Source organism: Jaculus jaculus, chromosome 2, assembly GCF_020740685.1.
Source record: "Jaculus jaculus isolate mJacJac1 chromosome 2, mJacJac1.mat.Y.cur, whole genome shotgun sequence".
Lineage (NCBI taxonomy): Eukaryota > Metazoa > Chordata > Mammalia > Rodentia > Dipodidae > Jaculus > Jaculus jaculus.
In genome coordinates this window covers 174,088,962-174,107,036 of record NC_059103.1, presented here as the reverse complement: position 1 = coordinate 174,107,036, position 18,075 = coordinate 174,088,962, and the positions used below count along the sequence as shown (strand labels likewise).

The window sequence follows — 18,075 nt, the reverse complement described above, 5'->3', positions numbered from 1 at the left end:
CATTTAAAGCAACATGATCAGAAAGAAGAGCCCAGCTTTGGCTACCCATTTGAATCACCTGTGGAACTTATGATTTTATAGGTAGTTTTTCATTTTGCATGTGGGGGTCAGGGATTGATGTTGGATGCCTTTCTCGAACATTCTGCACCTTATTTATTGAGGTAGGATCTGTCACTTGAACCAGAGATCACTGATTCTGTCTATACTTCCCAAACTCTGGGATTACAGGTAGGTTACCATGTGTGCCTAGCGTTTACACAGGTACTTGGGATCCTGGTACCCAGACTCTACCCACATCAAATAAATCAGAATCTTGTGGGACTTTTTTAAAAGTTCCTTAGGTGATTCTAATAATGGTGACGATCACCAGTATATTTTACTAATGTTACCATGTCTTTGACTACAAAAAAAATCCTACCCTGAAGCTTGAGGCTATATTTATTTATTTCTCAATGCATTTGGCATGTGTGTGGGGGGTGTATACATGTGCTTATGTGCATAAATGAAGGAAGGCATGTGCCACATTCATATGGAGACCAGAGGATAACTTTCAAGTTGGTCTTCACTCCCCCCTGCTCTGAAGAAGAATGTCTTATGCTTGCTTCCTACTCCATGTGTGATCCTCCTGAAAATTCTCCTATCTCTGCCTCCTTCCACAGTAGGTACACTGGGATTATAGAAGTCTACCACAGCTTCTGGCTTTTGCTTGGTGTGGTGGTTTGATCCAGGTGTCCCCCATAAACTTAGGTATTCTGAATACTAGGTTCCCAGCTGGTAGCAATTGGGGTAGTGGATCCTCCTAGAGGCCGTGTATTGTTGGGGGCAGGTTTATGGGTGTTAGAACCAGCTTCCCTTTGCCAGTGTTTGGCACACTCTCCTGTCATTGTTATCCATCTGATGTTGGCCAGGAGGTGATGTCTGCCCTCTGTTCATGCCACCATTTTCCCCTGCCATCATGGTTTGTAAGCCAAAATAAACCCTTTTCTCCCAAAAGCTTCTCTGGTTGGGTGTTTTATGCCAGCAATTAGAACCTGACTGCAACAGCAAATTGGAACCAGGAGTGGGGTCATTGTGAATAGAAACCTGACTGCAACACTTGAGGACTGGGATCCACAAGCAGGAAGTCCGAGTTGCAGAGCAAGCAGCTTACCAGTGAGCAATCTCCCCAGCTCCTTGAAAGGATCTATGTAGATATAACTGGGGATTTGTTTTGTTTTGTTTTTAAGGTAGGATCTAACTCTAGCCCAGGAGGACCTGTCATTCACTTTGTAGTGGCAGGCTGTCCTTGAACTCACAGCATTCCTCCTATCTCTGCCTTTCAAATACTTGTATTAAAGACATGTGCCACCACACTCTGCTGAGGCCATATATTTTTTAAAACAATTAAATTCCTTTTTAAAAATATTTATTTATTTACTTATTTATTTGAGAGGAAAAAAAAGACAGTGTGTGTTTATGGGTGTACAAGGGCATCTTGCCACTGCAAACAAATTCTAGATGCAGATAACACTTTGTGACTGTACACCTGGCTTTAGTGGACATTGGGAAATAGAATCCAAGCCATCAGACCTTACAAACAAGTGCCACTGAGAAATTTCCCCAGCCCAAGGCTATGTTTTTAAGGTATTACTGTTGATTAATTCAGAATTTCTTGGGGTTTTGGGGGAGGGAGTTGTTTTGGGTCTTTTCTTTAAGGTAGGGTCTTGCTTTAGCCAAGGCTGACCTGGAATTCACTATGTAGTCTCAGGCTAGCCTTGAACTCACAGCAGTCCTCCTACCTCAGTGTATCAAGTATTGGGATTAAAGGCGTGTGCCACCACATCTAGCAGTGAGACAGAGAGAGAATAGCTGCACTAGGGCCTCTAGCCCGTGAAAATGAACTCAGACACATGCACCATTTTGTGCATCTGGCTTTCCATGGATACTGGGGCATCGAACTCAGCTTGTTAGGCTTTGTAGGCAAACGCCTTAGCCTCTGAGCCATCTCTCCAGCCCCTAATTCAGAATTTCTATACTGGACATCTTAATGCCTTCTCAGCAGCAGGAGTCAAGAGAAGGAAACTACCAGAGAGGGAGACTGTGGTGGTTTGATTCAGGTGTCCCCCATAAACTTGGGTGTTCTGAATGCTAGGTTCCCAACTGAGGGAGATTTGGGAATTAATGCCTCCTGGAGGCAGTGTATTGTTGGGAATGGGCTTATGGGAGTTTTGGCCAGTGTCCCCTTGCCATTGTGTGGCACACTGTCCTGTTGCTATTGTCCACCTCATGTTATTCCCCTTGAGCCTATAAGCCAAAATAAACCTGTTTCCCACCAGCTGCTTTTGGTTGGGTGATTTCTACCAGCAATGTGAACTTGACTGCAACTGAGATCTACACAGAAGCTTGGAGACAGCAAGCTCCCAAACTCTGCTTGACCATGCTCATCGGGACAGTGGCAGCCTTGACACTTGGCATTTTTTTTTTCCACCAGCTCCACATAAACTGGAGAGCATACACAGACATTGTAGAGAGAGATATTTGGATTTGAGCTGCATATTGGAATTCATCTACACTTAAAATACCACCTGCAATTGGAGGGCCAGTTGGATAAACCCCACCCCCAGATGGAGGCTGGGGGTGGGCAATGGTGGTTGGAGCTTTCATTTCCATTGGCTTCTCATATGCATTTCCCAAATCCATCCCTGTGTTCTTTAAAGAAATTGAGGGCATATTCAATGCTACCACCAGTGAAGTGTCATGGATATCTTCCATTATGTTGGCTGTCATGTATGCTGGAGGCCCTATCAGCAGTATCCTGGTGAATAAATATGGAAGCCGTCCAGCCATGATTGCTGGGGGCCGCTTGTCTGGCTGTGGCTTGATTGCAGCCTCTTTCTGTAGCACTGTACAGAAACTTCACTTGTGTATTGGAGTCATTGGAGGTCTTGGTCTTGCCTTCAACTTGAATCCCGCTCTGACCATGATTGGCAAGTATTTCTACAAAAAGCGGCCCTTGGCCCATGGATTGGCCATGGCAGGCAGCCCTGTGTTCCTCTGTACCCTGGCTCCCCTCAATCAAGCTTTCTTTGGTATCTTTGGCTGGAAAGGAAGCTTCCTAATTCTTGGGGCCTCCTACTAAACTGCTGAGTAGCTGGATCCCTGATGTGACCAATAGGGACCAAGCCAGCAGAGGTAGAGAAACTTAAATCCAAAGACTCTCTTCAAGAAGCTGGAAAACACTCCAAAAAAGAGGAGGGTGGTGCAAGTACAGATCTTATTGGAGGAAACCCCCAAAAAGAAAAACGATCAGTCTTACAATCAATCAGTACATTTCTGGACTTGTCCCTGTTCACCCATAGGGGCTTTTTGTTATGCCTCTCTGGAAATGTAGTCATGTTTTTTGAGCTTTTTGCACCTTTGGTCTTTCTGAGTAATTATGGCAAGAGCCAGCATTATTCCAATCAGAAGTCGGCTTTCCTTCTTTCCATCCTGGCTTTTGTTGATATGGTAGCCAGACCTTCTATGGGACTTGCAGCCAACACAAGTGGATAAGACCTCGAATCCAGTATCTCTTTGCTGCTTCTGTGACTGCAAATGGAGTGTGCCATTTGCTAGCACCTATATCCACCAGCTACATTGGGTTCTGTGTCTATATGGGAGTCTTTGGATTTGCCTTTGGATGGCTCAGCTCTGTATTTTTGTTTATTTATTTATTTATTTGAGAGCGACAGACACAGAGAGAAAGACAGATAGAGGGAGAGAGAATGGGCATGCCAGGGCTTCCAGCCTCTGCAAACGAACTCCAGACGCGTGCGCCCCCTTGTGCATCTGGCTAACGTGGGACCTGGTGAATCGAGCCTCGAACCGGGGTCCTTAGGCTTCACAGGCAAGCGCTTAACCGCTAAGCCATCTCTCCAGCCCTGAATTCATCTATTTTAAGTGTCCTGTTAAAAGGAAAAAATAACTAACTTGCTTGAGATTAACTCTAAAATTTAAATAATCTTCCTTTGTTATTTGTAATGTGTTGTCATTTGTTGTTACTGGAACATTTATGAATAAAAATATTGGTTAAAAGTTGGGTGGGTTTTTTTTGTTGTTTTATGTTTTGTTTTGTTTTTTGGTTTTTCAAGGTAGGGTCTCACTCTAGCCCAGGCTGACCTGGAATTCACTATGGAGTCTCAGGGTGGCCTCGAACTCATGCCATTCCTCCTACCTCTGCCTCCTGAGTGCTGGGATTAAAGGTGTGCACCACCACGCCCAGCCAAGTAGGGTGGTTTTGTAAAATACTGACTAAAATATTTTTTCTAGCATCAACATTTGCCTGCTAGCTACCTGTTTAAGAAATTTTAAGTATAAAACTTCAGAAACAAACAAACAAAAAAAACTTCAGAAACATCCCATGGTGTGGTGGTTTGAATAGAATAGGTGGCTCCCAATATAGTCAGTTGTTTATTTGTTTGTAGTTTGCATCTGCTGGCTACCTGGCTGGAGGTGATGTCACTGGGTGGCTCTTAAATTGTGGTGGCGGGTTTCTGATTTCAATCTAAAGATATGCAAAGTGTGCCTAGCTGGAGTTCCTGAAGTGTGCTGTTGCTTTTGACCTTTAGGCTTGTGCTTCTCTCTCTCTGCTTGGGCCTGTGAAGGCAGGCCAGCTTCTTCTGCCATTATGGAACTTCCCCTGGATCTGTAAGCTTCAATAAATCCCTTCCTCCATAACTGTGCCTGGTCTGAAAGTTCATCTCAGTGAACCTGAAGCTGTCTGCTACACATGGAATTCTTTTTCTGACTTTTTTTTAAAAATTATTTATTTATTTATTTGAGAACGACAGACACAGAGAGAAAGACAGATAGAGGGAGAGAGAGAATGGGCGCGCCAGGGCTTCCAGCCTCTGCAAACGAACTCCAGATGCGTGCACCCCCTTGTGCATCTGGCTAACGCGGGACCTGGGGAACCGAGCCTCGAACAGGGGTCCTTAGGCTTCACAGGCAAGCGCTTAACCGCTAAGCCATCTCTCCAGCCCTTTTTCTGACTTTAAAAGCAAGAATTAATCTACAATATTTTTTATGCCCCATGGCTCCTTAGTAAATACATCATGTCTGATTTAATGTACACAGGTATTTCAAGCATCAGCTGAATTCAGCTTAGGTCTTTCCAACACTGAGACTATTGGAATCGTTGGGTATGAATTTGGTTTTGGGTTTTGGTGTTAGTTGGTGGTGCTGGGATTGAACCCAGATACAAAGCAATCACGCTAGGACATGGTCTGCCAGGGAGTCACACCCCTTAGAATGCTTAATTCCCCTGAAACTTTTCCCTTTTGTTTTTTGGTGGTTTTATGTATATTTGCCTCTAGATTAGAGCTGTCTGCGAGATAGCAGACTGAATGAGTGTGTTGTTTTGTTGCTTTTACATTTTTTTTCCTCCGTTTGCAAAATCAAGAGAGCCAGAAAAATTTGGGTTCAGGAGAACCAACAAAGATAAAATAGAGGAATGCTGGTAGTTTCCATAAGGAATCCCCTCCCTCCACATACAATAAGACTTTAGGAAAAATAAAAATAAAAATAAAAAACTTTCTGCTTAAAATTATTGTACACACAAACATGGAGTTTTTTGACCCTTTTCACTCATCTGAAGTACAGAAAACTTTGTTCAGTTTAAGAATAAGAAGGGAGGATGGACCAGAATGGAACTGTAAATGTTTTTTAACCCAAAAAGTAGAGATACATGGCATGCAATGAATTATTTATTTCATTTAAAATACTGCTGTAACTGACAGATTCAAAGTATAGATTAAAACTGTTGTATAAAAAAACAACAACCTCCTCCCCACCAACAAACAGACTGCAGAGATGACTCAGCGGTTAAGATGCTCTTCTGCAGGGCCTAACAACCTGAGTCTGATTTTCTAGTACCCATATAAAACCAGATGCACAAAGTGGCACATGTGTCTGGAGTCCATTTGCAGTAGCCAGAGGCCCTGGCATGCCTATTCTCTCTGCGTCTCTTCTATCATTCTTTGTTTGCAAATTGTTGCAGTCGGTTCGCATTGCTGGTAGAAATCACCCAACCAAGAGTAGCTTCTGGGAAAAAGAGGTTTATTTTGGCTCACAGTCTTGAGGGGAAGCTTCACAATGGCAGGGGAAAATGATGGCATGAGCAGAGGGTGGACATCACCCCCTGGCCAACAGAAGGTGGACCACAGCAACAGGAGGGTGTGCCAAACACTGGCATGGGGAAACTGGCTATAAGGCCCATAAGCCCGCCCCCAACAATACACTGCCTCCAGGAGGCATTAATTCCCAAATCTCCATCAGCTGGGGAGCTAGCATTCAGAACACCTAAGTTTATGGGGGACACCTGAATCAAACTACCACACAAATAAATAAAAGTATTTTAAAAATAAACACACACATAAAAGCTGGGCGTAGAGGCGCATGCCTTTAATCCCAGCACTTGGGAGGCAGAGGTAGGAGGATCTCCATGAGTTCAAGGCCACCCTGAGACTACATAGTGAATTCCAGGTCAGCTGAGCTAGAGTGAGACCCTACCTCAAAAGAAAAAAAAAAAGTTCTCTCTGGGTTCTATAATATGGGGATAATTTGACCTAAATTTGCCCAGTCTCTCTCCTTCCCATTCAAGGCTAAAGATACGTACCAAACGCCATGCATGGACACACCAGACCACAAAAAGAATTAATAGACGGTACCTAAGTTCCCAGAAGATCTTCTCCTACTCCCAGCAAGAACAGGAATATTCCTTCTCTTCTTCAGCCCATCTCTGGACTACATTGCTCCTACCTTAAATGTGAACCCCTGGCTGGAGTGATGGCTTATCAGTTAAGACACTTGCCTGTGAAGCATAAGGACCCAGGTTTGATTCCCCAGTACCCATGTAAGCCAGATGCACATGGTGACACATGTGTATGGAGTTTGCTCATTTGCAGAGGCTAGCCCATATTCTCTCTCCCTCCCTCCCTCTCTCTCTCTCTCTCCCTCCCCCCTTCTCTCTCTCTCTCTCTCTAATAAGTAAGTTAAAATAAAATATTTAAATGTGAACCCTCAACCCACCTTATGGTTGAGAAACCGATTGGTGAGCAAAGCTCTCCATTCTTTGACTGAATAAAACCTTTCCTGGAAGGCCCCTGTGGGCATGCATGCTACTGAAGCAGACCTTTTGCTTCCTGATTGACCTGCCCCTGGATCCTCAACTACTGGATCTACTGCTTGGAAGGGAGCATGCCATGGAGTGAGTAGGCCAGAGTTCCCTGTTCCTTACCCACCTCCCAGGTCCCTGGTCCAGGTACACCTGCTGCTGGCTTGGGGCTGCCTCGTCCCTGCCTGTGTGCTGATGAATCAGGCCATTTACTTTGCCTTTGTGATTGAGCTGCCTCTGAGTCCCCAACTCCTAGGTCCCCTGAGCCAGAGGGTTCATGGGCCACGCTGAGAGCTCGCTTCCTGCCCCTGACTCCTCAGCTTCCCAGCTCCTGGTCAATCCCTGGTTCCCTTGTGCTGAAGAGTGTGTGCAAGTGGAATGACTGCACCAGAGCACCCCGTTCCCCACCTCCCAGTTCCCCAGGTACCTTTGGTGTCCTTGAAATCTCCCCAGCCTGCACATCTGCCGTTATAACCCCACCCTACACCAGGCCGGCTCACATTTAAAACAGAACACTCACTGAAGATCCTACAAGGACAAATACTTGCTTCCTCCTCAATAAAATAAGACTTTTCAATAAAATAAGACTTGAGAAGATGGAAAGACCTTCAATACTCCTGGATAGGTAGAATTAATATTGAGAAAATGGCAATTCCACCAAAAGTAGTATACACATTTAATGCACTACCAATAAAAAAAATCCAGCATCATTCTTCACAGAGACAGAAAAAAAAAAAAAAAGATCTTAAAATTCATGCAGGATGACAGCAGGCCTCGGATATCCAAATATATCCTTGCTAAAAAAGTAAAACACCTCTGGCCAGGAGTGGTGATGCATACCTTTAATCCCAGCACTCAGAAGCAGCGGTTGGAGGATCACCGTGACTTCGAGGCCACCCTGAGACTACGTATTGAATTCCAAGTCAGCCTGGTCTAGAGTGAGACCCTACCTCGAAAACCAAACAAACGGGGCTGGAGAGATGGCTTAGCAGTTAAGCACTTCCTGTGAAGCCTAAGGACCCCGGTTCGAGGCTCGGTTCCCCAGGACCCACGTTAGCCAGATGCACAAGGGGGCGCACGCGTCTGGAGTTCGTTTGCAGTGGCTGGAAGCCCTGGCGCGCCCATTCTCCTCTCTTCTCTCTCTCTCTCTCTCTCTCTCTCTCTCTCTCTCTCTCCCTCTTTCTCTGTCTGTCGCTTTCAAATAAATAAATAAACATAAAACAAAAAAATTTTTAAAAACTAAAAACAAACAACCTCTGTAGGTTTCACCATACCCAATCTAAAGCTATACTACAAAGCCATAGTAACAAAAATATCATGGTACTGGCCTAAAAACAGAAATATAGACCAATGGAATAGAATTGAAGACCCAGACCTTAGGTCAAGTAGCTACAGTTACTTGATCTTTGACAAAGGTGCCAATAACATATATTGGAGAAAAGACAGAATCTTCAACTATTGGAAGGAAAAATAGGAGGCACTCTCCATGACATAGGAGTGAGGAAAGACTTCCTGAATAATATCCCAGCAGCCCAGGAAATTAAATAATCTCTCAATCAACGGGATCTCATGAAGCTAAAAAGCTTTTGCACAGACAAACATACCATAAGCAGAGCCAATAGACTACCCACAGAATGGGACAAAATTTTTGCCAGCTATACCACTGACAGAGGCATAATATCTAGAATCTATAAAGAACTCAAAAAACTAAAAAATAAAAAAGTCAAACAAGCTACTCCTAAGATGGGGCAAAGAACTGAATAGGGAGTCCTCAGAGGAAGACATACAAATGGCTAACCCACACTTAAGAACATGTTCATTATCTCCAGTGAGTTGTTGGCCAGGGAGGTCCTTGATGCTCCCAAAACATTATAGACCATTGCCAAGGCCCTTGGTTTCCCACCAGGAGTAGAGGGTAAGACCCTATTGCCAAAAACTCCACATACTTGGGATGCAAGGCCACTGAGAAATCCTGCTGGAACTGAGCTGATAACCTCCTCCATGTAGACCAGCTGACAGAAAGCTGGAAGAAGCCATTCTACATGTAGTTCAATGGGAGAAAGAGATACCACCAGTGAAGATACTCAACAGTGGATACTGCAAGCCTTATATTTGGCCAGCCAGGCCAAATGAGCCAATAGGTACAATAGTGGCACGTCTGTCATGGTGGAAACCAACCGCCCTCTAACTGGACTGGAGGCCCGCTCCATGGGGGGGGGGGGACACATACCTGATACTGAAAACTTAAAACAGGGGTAGTCATGAGCCCTAGGGGTGTAACATCTGCTGCTGTCTGGCTAAATGTATATACTATGCTTATCAAACTGCCCAGTAAGCACTTCTCTTAATATTTATACCCTTATATTAATGTTACTCTCACTTTGGGTAGAGAATCTTCTCTTTTCAGATGGCAGTGACTTTGAGATGACTCAGAAGTTATCACAGTGCTAGAAAGAAGTGACTGGAGTACTGAGTAACATCTCGATCACACCTTCCAAGGCTAGGGTCTAATGCGGAAGAGGTGGCGGAAAGAATGTAAGAGCCAAAGGAAGGGTAGGACTCCTTACAACATGCTCCCCTCCAGACATAAAATGGCCTGGATATCCATGACCTCATAGTGCCTGACACTACCTACATAAGACCATCATAAGAGGAGGAAAAGAACGTGACATCAAAATAAATAGAGACTGATTGAGATGGGGAGGGGATATGATGGAGAATGGAATTTTAAAGGGGCAAGTGCGGGGGAGGGTATTACCATGGGTAATCCTAACCTAGATCAGCTTGAGATGTTGGCATACCTGATGGGCAACTCAAGGCCCAGACAATAGGGAGAGAAGGATTTGGGGTTATGGGAAGGGAAGGAATAAACACAAAACTGAACCCAAAATGAACTGGTACCATAGAAACCTTTCTCTTTGAAGATAGACTAAAAGATATAACCCTCAACAGGAGGATAGGGGGAAATGCCCAAAAAGAAGGGCCCTGGGAAGGATGGGGTGAAGCCTGACCTTAAAAAACTTTTGCTCTGACCTGTAACTTACAGTACCAGAAATAGGTGCTACCCACATTGAGCTGTTGATCCGAGAGACCTATAAGGAACCCGTGTCTGGAACAGGGAACCAGGTCTGAATCCTGTGAAGATAAACAGCATGCTCTCGAATGTCAAGCTCCCACTAGTCTTTGACTAAAAGAGGGGCCACATCCATCAAACTCTCCCTAAATGAATAACGTTTATCCAATTTAACCTATGCTGACTTCACTCCCCATTGGAGACTCTGTTTTTCTCTTTCAGAAGGTAGCGAGATCCAAGGAGATAAACTACTCCTCACACTTCAGCCAAGACCCAGAGGAATTGGGGAGATGAGTGAGACTGCTGCTTCCCTGGTGACGCTGACAATCAGCTCCAGGGTGAAGGAGACAGATGCTGAGGACACTCAACACACACCGAAGCAGAAACCCAGAGGCTCCTAAGAGCTCATCACTGAAGTAGACTTAAAACTCACCCACTATGGCTCAGGGAATTTTGTGGGGGGGGGGGGGCGGCAGAAAGATTGTAAGAATCACAGGTTAGGATGCCAAGCCCAGAGGCACTGCCTCCCCCCCCCCCAACAAATGACTGTTGCTCCCACAATGCATAACCTCCAATTCCATGTGGAAGACCAGAAACCCCACTGAGGAGGGCCTCCTGTGGAGTGGGGCAGGGAGGAGGGAAAAGATGGTACCAACACATGATGTATCAATACAAAATATGGTATTAATAATAAAAAAGAAAAATGAAACCTTTTTGGGCTGGAGAGATGGCTTAGTGGTTGAGGCACTTGCCTGTGAAGTCTAAGGACCTAGGTTCAATTCCACAGTACCCATATAAAATTTGGAGTTTGTTTGCAGTGGCTAGAAGCCTTGGCATGCCCCCATCCCTCCCTCCCTCCCGTCCTCTGACTGTCTGTCTCTATATAGGTATAATATAGCTCAATTTGGCCTTGAACTTAAGCTCCTCTACCTTCAGCCACTCTTAATCTGCCATCTGAGCTATTAAAAAACAACTCTTAATATAATTACAGACAAGTAATAGGGGTTGGGGATAGAAAACTGCTCTTGGTTGTATAGATCTGTGGTCACAGCACTCAGAAGGTAGAAGCAGGAGGATCAGAAGTGCAAGGTCATCCTTGGCCACACAGGGAAACAATCAATCAATCTATCTATCTATCTATGCATCTATCTATCTAACTATGTATCTATCTATGTATCTATGTATCTCTCTCTCTCTCTCTCTCTCCATATATATATATATATATATATATATATATATATATATATATATGCCTCTTTCTCACTCTCTGTCTCTCTGAAATAAATGAATAACATATGAGAAAAAAAGCCTTTCTTTATTCCAAACACTAGTTTCTCAGACATTGTTTCTAGACCTGGCTCCCATGACCCCATGCAAGTAAGTTTTCAAACTTGAGGAAGGAATCATATAAGTTTCCAAATGAAAGCCAATTAGTTAGAAGTATGGGTAGCCCGGGTTTCTGATTGGTGTCCAAAGTGAGGCAATGCTGTGGGACAGAGCCCTTTAACTTTTATGACACATGCCCTGTGACGTACACACACTGACACACACACACACACATAAAATAAGTAAATAAAAAATATGAGCCAATGTGATGGCGCACGCCTTTAATCCCAGCACTTGGGAGGCAGAAGTAGGAGGATCGCCATGAGTTCCAGGCCATCCTGAGACTACATAGCAAATTCCAGGATAGCCTGAGCTAGAGTGAGACCTTACCTCGAAAAAACACAAGGGAAAAAAAAGGTCAAGGCCAGCATAGACTATACAGTGAGCCTGAAGAGTCTGAATTAAGTTAGCCTGGGCTACATAAGACCTGCCTCAAAACAAATAACTTCAAAAGGAATTGAATTGTATTTAATTGAAATGAATTGAGTTTTATAATATGATGAATAGAATAGAATAGAATAGAATAGAATAGAATAGAATAGAATAGAATAGAATAGAATAGAATAGAATAGAATAGAATAGAATAGAATAGAATAGAATAAATAGAATAGCTTGAGAGATGGTTCAGCTATTAAAGACACTTGCCTGAAAAGCCTAACTACCTGGGATTGATTCTCAGGTATCCATGCTAAGCCAGATGAACAAGGTGGCACATGTATCTGGAATTCATTTGCAGTGGCTAGAGGCCCTGTTCCATTCTCTCTCTCCCCTCCCCTTGCAAATAAATAATAATTTTAAAAAGACTGTAAGAATAGAAAATGACTTGAAGAACATCCAGTGGCCATAGAGAATTGGAGAATTTCGTGTGGAAAAGCCCACACATTCCTGACACCAGAAATATTGCAGACTCAGGCAAGGGTTCTTTGGTACCAACAGACACACGTGGCTGACCAGTGTGTGGCCTGCTCGTTCTCCTTACCATCTGTTCCCTGCGCTCCTCTGCCCAGCCAGGACCAAATCCAAGACCTGAATCCAAGCTTCTTCCTTTGAGGCACAGAGACACTGACTTCTCCCGCCTGTGCAGGCTAGAACCCCAAGCCCAGGGTCTCATGCATGCTAGGCAAGCGCTCTACCAGAGCTTAGTGCCCTAACCCCAGCTGCTACTTCCCAAGAGGGTAACTGGCTACATGTCTCCTGTTTTAACTGCAGGATAGGCTTCTGTGTATTCGTAAGTGTGTGGGTGTCTGAGTGTGTGTGTGCGCAGGTGCGTGAATGTGCATTTGGAGGCCAGAGGTCAATCTTAGGTGTCTTACTCTATCATAGCTCTCTACCTTATTCTTTGAAATCAAAGTTTCTCTCCCTCCCTCTGTCTCTCTCTCTCTTTCTCTGTCTTGCGTGTGTGAATGTGTGTACAGGGGCCTGTGACACACCATATGCTCACTGGCTGTGAACATACTCGCCTACAGTAGCCAGAACAGATCACCTGATGGCCCATTCCTTCCCCATCTCTGTTTTTTTTTTTTTTAAATTTTTTTTGTTGTTATTTATTTATTTATTTGAGAGCAACAGACAGAGAAAGAGGCAGAGAGAGAGAGAGAGAGAGAGAATGGGCGCACCAGGGCCTCCAGCCACTGCAAATGAACTCCAGATGCATGTGCCCCCTTCTGCATCTGGCTAACGTGGGTCCTGGAGAATTGAGCCTCGAACTGGGGCCCTTAGGCTTCACAGGCAAGCGCTTAACTGCTAAGCCATCTCTCCAACCCCCATCTCTGCTTTCTGAGCCAGAGTCTCTTTACTGATTCCAGAGCTTTCACAGCTCCAAAGATTGCAGGGTTCTCCTCCTCTGCTAGACAGGGGTTACAGGTGCACATGGCCACACCCAGATTTTAGTTAACACCTGGAAATTTGAACTCTGGCAACCCCAGACCTCCCTCAGGCCCTCATGATTGCACAGGAAGTGCACTTAACCGTATCTCCAGCCAGGAACAGGGTTTCTTGTTGAATCTAGAGCTCACCAATTTGGCTAGATAAGCTAGCCAGCAAGCCCTAGAGATTCCCTGTTTCTGCCTCCCCAGTGCTGACATTATAGGCACATGTCATAATGTCTGGCATTTTACATATGACTGCTAGGAATCTGAACTCAGGTCCTAAAGCTTGCAAGGCAAGCCTCTTACACACTAAACTATCTCTCAACCATTTTTTGTTTGTTTGTTTTGGTTTTGGGAGGTAGGGTCTCTCTCTAGCTCAGGCTGACCTGGAATTCACTATGTAGTCTCAGGGTGATCTTGAACTCGATCGTCCTACCTCTGCCTCCCAAGTGCTGGGATGAAAGACATGTGCCACCACACCCGGCTAAGCTTTTTCTTTTTGAGACAGGATCTCTTATGTGGTGGTTTGAATGTGAGTGTATGCCCACCCCCATAGCCTCATGTGTTTTTAATTAAGACTAAGCTTCCTGCTTAAGTCTCTAGCAGCCTGCTGGAGGAAGTGTCACTGGGGGCAAGTCTGAATTCCAGCCCCAAAGTGTGTGCAAAGCTGCTTGAGCTCTGACAGTTCATGCCTGCTTGCTTCTTGAGTTTGCTACTATTGCTGTTTGCTCGCTGTGGTTGTTTCTCTCTGCTTGTGTCTATGAAAGGGAGCCAGTTTCTCTACCATTGATGGAACTTCCCTTGACTTTGCAAGCTGAAATAAACCCATTTCTCCCATAAACTGCGTCTGGTTGGATGTTCATCCCAGTAATTTGGAACTGAATACAACATCATGTATTCCAGACTAGCCTCAAATTCTCTGTGTGGCCAAGGATGACCTTGCACTTCTGATCTTCTGCTTCTACCTTCTGAGTGCTGTGACCACAGATCTATCCAACCAAGAGCAGTTTTCTATCCCCAACCCCTATTACTTGTCTGTAATTATATTAAGAGTTGTTTTTAATAGCTCAGATGGAAGATTAAGAGTGGCTGAAGCTAGAGGAGCTCAAGTTCAAGGCCAAATTGAGCAATATGGTAAGACTATTAAAAAAAAAAAAAAGATACCCATGGGCTGGAGACATGGCTTAGCAGTTAAGATACTTGCCTGAAAAGCCAAAGGCCCCAGGTTCAATTCCCCAGGACCCATGTAAGCACAAGGTGGTGCATGCATCTGGAGTTTGTTTGCAGTGGCTGGACACCCTTCTATGCTTGTTCTCTCCCCCGCTATAAATTTAAAAAAAAAAAAAAAGCAAAGATATCCATAATTCAGCTGTCTTCTTCCAGAGCCAGAATCTGTTTTCAGTGTTGTTTTCTCAGTATCCTCTCCCTCTCCCTCTCCCTCTCCCCCCCCTCTCTTTGAGCCACAGTCCCTTACTGGTCCCAAAGCTTGCCATTTTTTTTTCACAAGCTCCGGTGAGTCTCAGATCTCTGTTCCTCTAAGGGACTGGGGTTACAAATGTGTGGCCACACCTAGCTGTTTACCTGGGACTTGGGGTTAGAACTGAAGTGGTCTCTCAGGTCTCCTCAGGTCCTCAGGCTTGCACAAGAAATGCCCTCAAGCATCTTTCTAACTCAATAGCCCACGTGTTTAAGGCCATATGCTTTACCATTTGTAGTGTTTTGAATGAGATATTCCCCCCCACCCATCAATTTATGTGCTTTGAATGCTTGGTTCCCATCTAATGGAAATGTGGAAGTGCAGTCTTGCTGGAGCAATTATGTTGATGGAGGAAGACTTAGGGGTGTTATAGCAGCTTCCGTTTGCTAGAATTTGGCTCACTCTCCTGCTGCTGTTTCCCACCTGTTGTGCCAGAGGTGATGTTCAGCCTCTGCTAATGCCATGCAGTCCCCTGCCATCATGGAGTTTCCCCTTGAGACTATAAGTCAAATTTTTTTTTTTAATTTTTATCAGCATTTTCCATGTCAAAAAAATTTTTTTTAAAAATTGTTTTTAAGGGGCTGGAGAGATGGCTTAGTGGTTAAGCGCTTGTCTGTGAAGCCTAAGGACCCCGTTTGAGGCTCAGTTCCCCAGGACCCATGTTAGCCAGATGCACAAGGGGGCGCACGCGTCTGGAGTTCGTTGGCAGTGGCTGGAAGCCCTGGCGCGCCCATTCTCTCTCTCTCTCTCTTCCTCTTTCTCTGTCTCTATCTCTCAAATAAATAAAAATAAACAAAAAAATTTTTTAATTGTTTTTAAGAAAAAACAACTTCCCTTTCCTCAGTTGCTTTTTGGTGAGGGGCTTTATCCCAGGATTGAGAAGGTGACTACAGCAGCATCTCTGTGTTATGATTACAAAACATATAAAAGGGTGAAAAAATATAAAGATTTAGTTGTTTCCAGTAACATAACTTGACCACTTTCTGCTTATCCACACTGAAGTAGGAAATTCCTTCAATGGTTTGGACAACAAATTGGTTGCCAGCTGTGTGCCAGGGGCTATGCACGTGAGTGAACAGGAAGATGCAGGTCTAGCGTGGAGGAGCTTTCTAGAATAGGATACCATTAAGAGGTGAGTGTAACTAGCACTGGCTTAACTTTGTGAATTGCAATCCTTGTTCTCCTGAGGAGCGTCTCTCCATTGGGATGAGTACACATGGAACTTTCCAGAAGCCTGTTCTTGGACAGCTGGAGGAAGCTTGATTGACTCACTCCATCCACCCACCCCCGTGACCCTTAGGCCATGATGGGTGCAGGGATAGGCGGACCCGACAAGTTCATCTGCTTCAAGTTGGGATAAGGTCAGATTTGAAAGTGCAGAGGGAGCTTTCCAGTGGATGAGTACCTGAAACCCTCCCTCACTGCTCCTCCCCACTTCTGTTTTGCTCCCACTTCCTTGTCAGCTGTCCTCTGGGAACATTTCCTTAAAACGCGGTGTACTTGTCTCTTCATCTCAGGCTCTATTCCCTAGTGAGCCTGACCTAAGACAGACAGTAAGTAAATGAATAAGGAGGCGTTGTGATCGGTCTATAAAGAAAAGAGCATTGAGATAGGAACAACCGAAGGCAGCTGGTGACATTTCAGCCAAGAAGGAACCAATCATATGGAAAAGCCCTGGGAAGGAAAGTCTCAGGCAGAGTAGGAATGGAGAGTTCTGGCATGTTCTACCGATTAGACAAAAGCCAGTTATAGATGAAAGGCTGGTAATCCTGGGGACAGGGCCCCGGAAGGCAGAATCAGCTCATGCAAGGTCTTGTCAGCTACGATAAATACTTTGGAGCTCACCTGCAGTGACCGTCACACTACAGGAGATCTTCAGGTGGGGCACAATGCAATTGACTGAGATTGAAAAGGGATCTTTCTGCTCACTGAGGCGGCTGTGTGTGTGTGTGTGTGTGTGTGTGTGCGTGTGTGCGCGCGCGTGGCAGTGAGGAAGCAGTGGGAGACCTAAGTAGTAACGCAATCCAGTGAGAGGGTGTGTGAACGTCAGAAACGGAGAGAAGAAGGGCGTTTTCTGAAGTAGCAATGAGGAGGCCTGCTGATGGGTAGGACACCATTGCGTGCTCAAGATCTGCACAATAGTGGACCCATCAACATTCCATCGAGGATGGCGGAGGAGGGCATGAGCTGCTGGATCATTCCTCTTTGAGGAGTTAGTGGCTGTTAATGGTTGCTAGGGGAGAGAGACATTTTCTTTAGTATTGTTGCCACTGGTAAACTGCACATACTTTGTAAATAGCCTCCAAATCTTTCTCATGTAAGTAACCCGAAATAAATTTAGTGGGACACACGTAGACAAAACATCAAAGGAGAAGAGGGATCGTTGGGAAGAAGGAGTTCAGTGGAGAAGAAAGGGTACAAGAGAAGTGGACAGGAGGTGATTATGATCAAACTACATTTATAAAAATTATCAGGTTGGCTGGGTGTGGTGGCGCACGCCTTTAATCCCTGCACTTGGGAGGCAGAGGTAGGAGGATTATCATGAGTTCGAGGCTGCCCTGAGACTATGTAGTTAATTGCAGGTCAGCCTGAGCTAGAATGAGACCCTACCTTGAAAAACACAAATGAAAAAAAAAAAATTTGTCAGGTTAGCCAGTGTGTTCACGCATGCCTTCAACCCCAACACTAGGGAGACAGAAGGAGGCAAATTACCAAGAGTTCAAAACCACCCTGAGACTACATAATGAATTTCAGGTCAGCCTGGGCTAGAGCAAGACACTACCTCAAAAAAAAAAAAAAAAACACTTCAGAAAAATTTCAGTGCCAGGGATAGGGTACCTTCCAGTGAGATGTTGGCCAGGGTGGTCCCTGATGCTCCCAAAATATTACGGGCCATTTCCAAGGCTCTTAGTTTCCCACTAGAAATAGATGGTAACACACTCTTTCTGAAGACTCCGCATGCTTGGGCGGCAAGGTCACTGAGAAATCAAGCTGCAGCTGAGCTGAGAACCTCCTCCCTGTGCACCAGCTGACGGAAAGCTGGAAAAAGCTAAGCCGCATGCAACCCTATGGGAGAGAGAAGTCACCAGTGGTGATAAACAACAGTGGACACTGCAAGCCTTAAATTTGGCCAACTAGC

At 44.8% G+C, this 18,075-nt stretch overlaps 1 pseudogene; it reads left to right on the top strand.

The window, feature by feature from the left end:
• The first annotated feature begins 2,593 nt into the window (after positions 1–2,593).
• LOC101602623 overlaps positions 2,594–18,075 on the top strand; it is a 33,262-nt pseudogene continuing 17,780 nt past the window's right edge.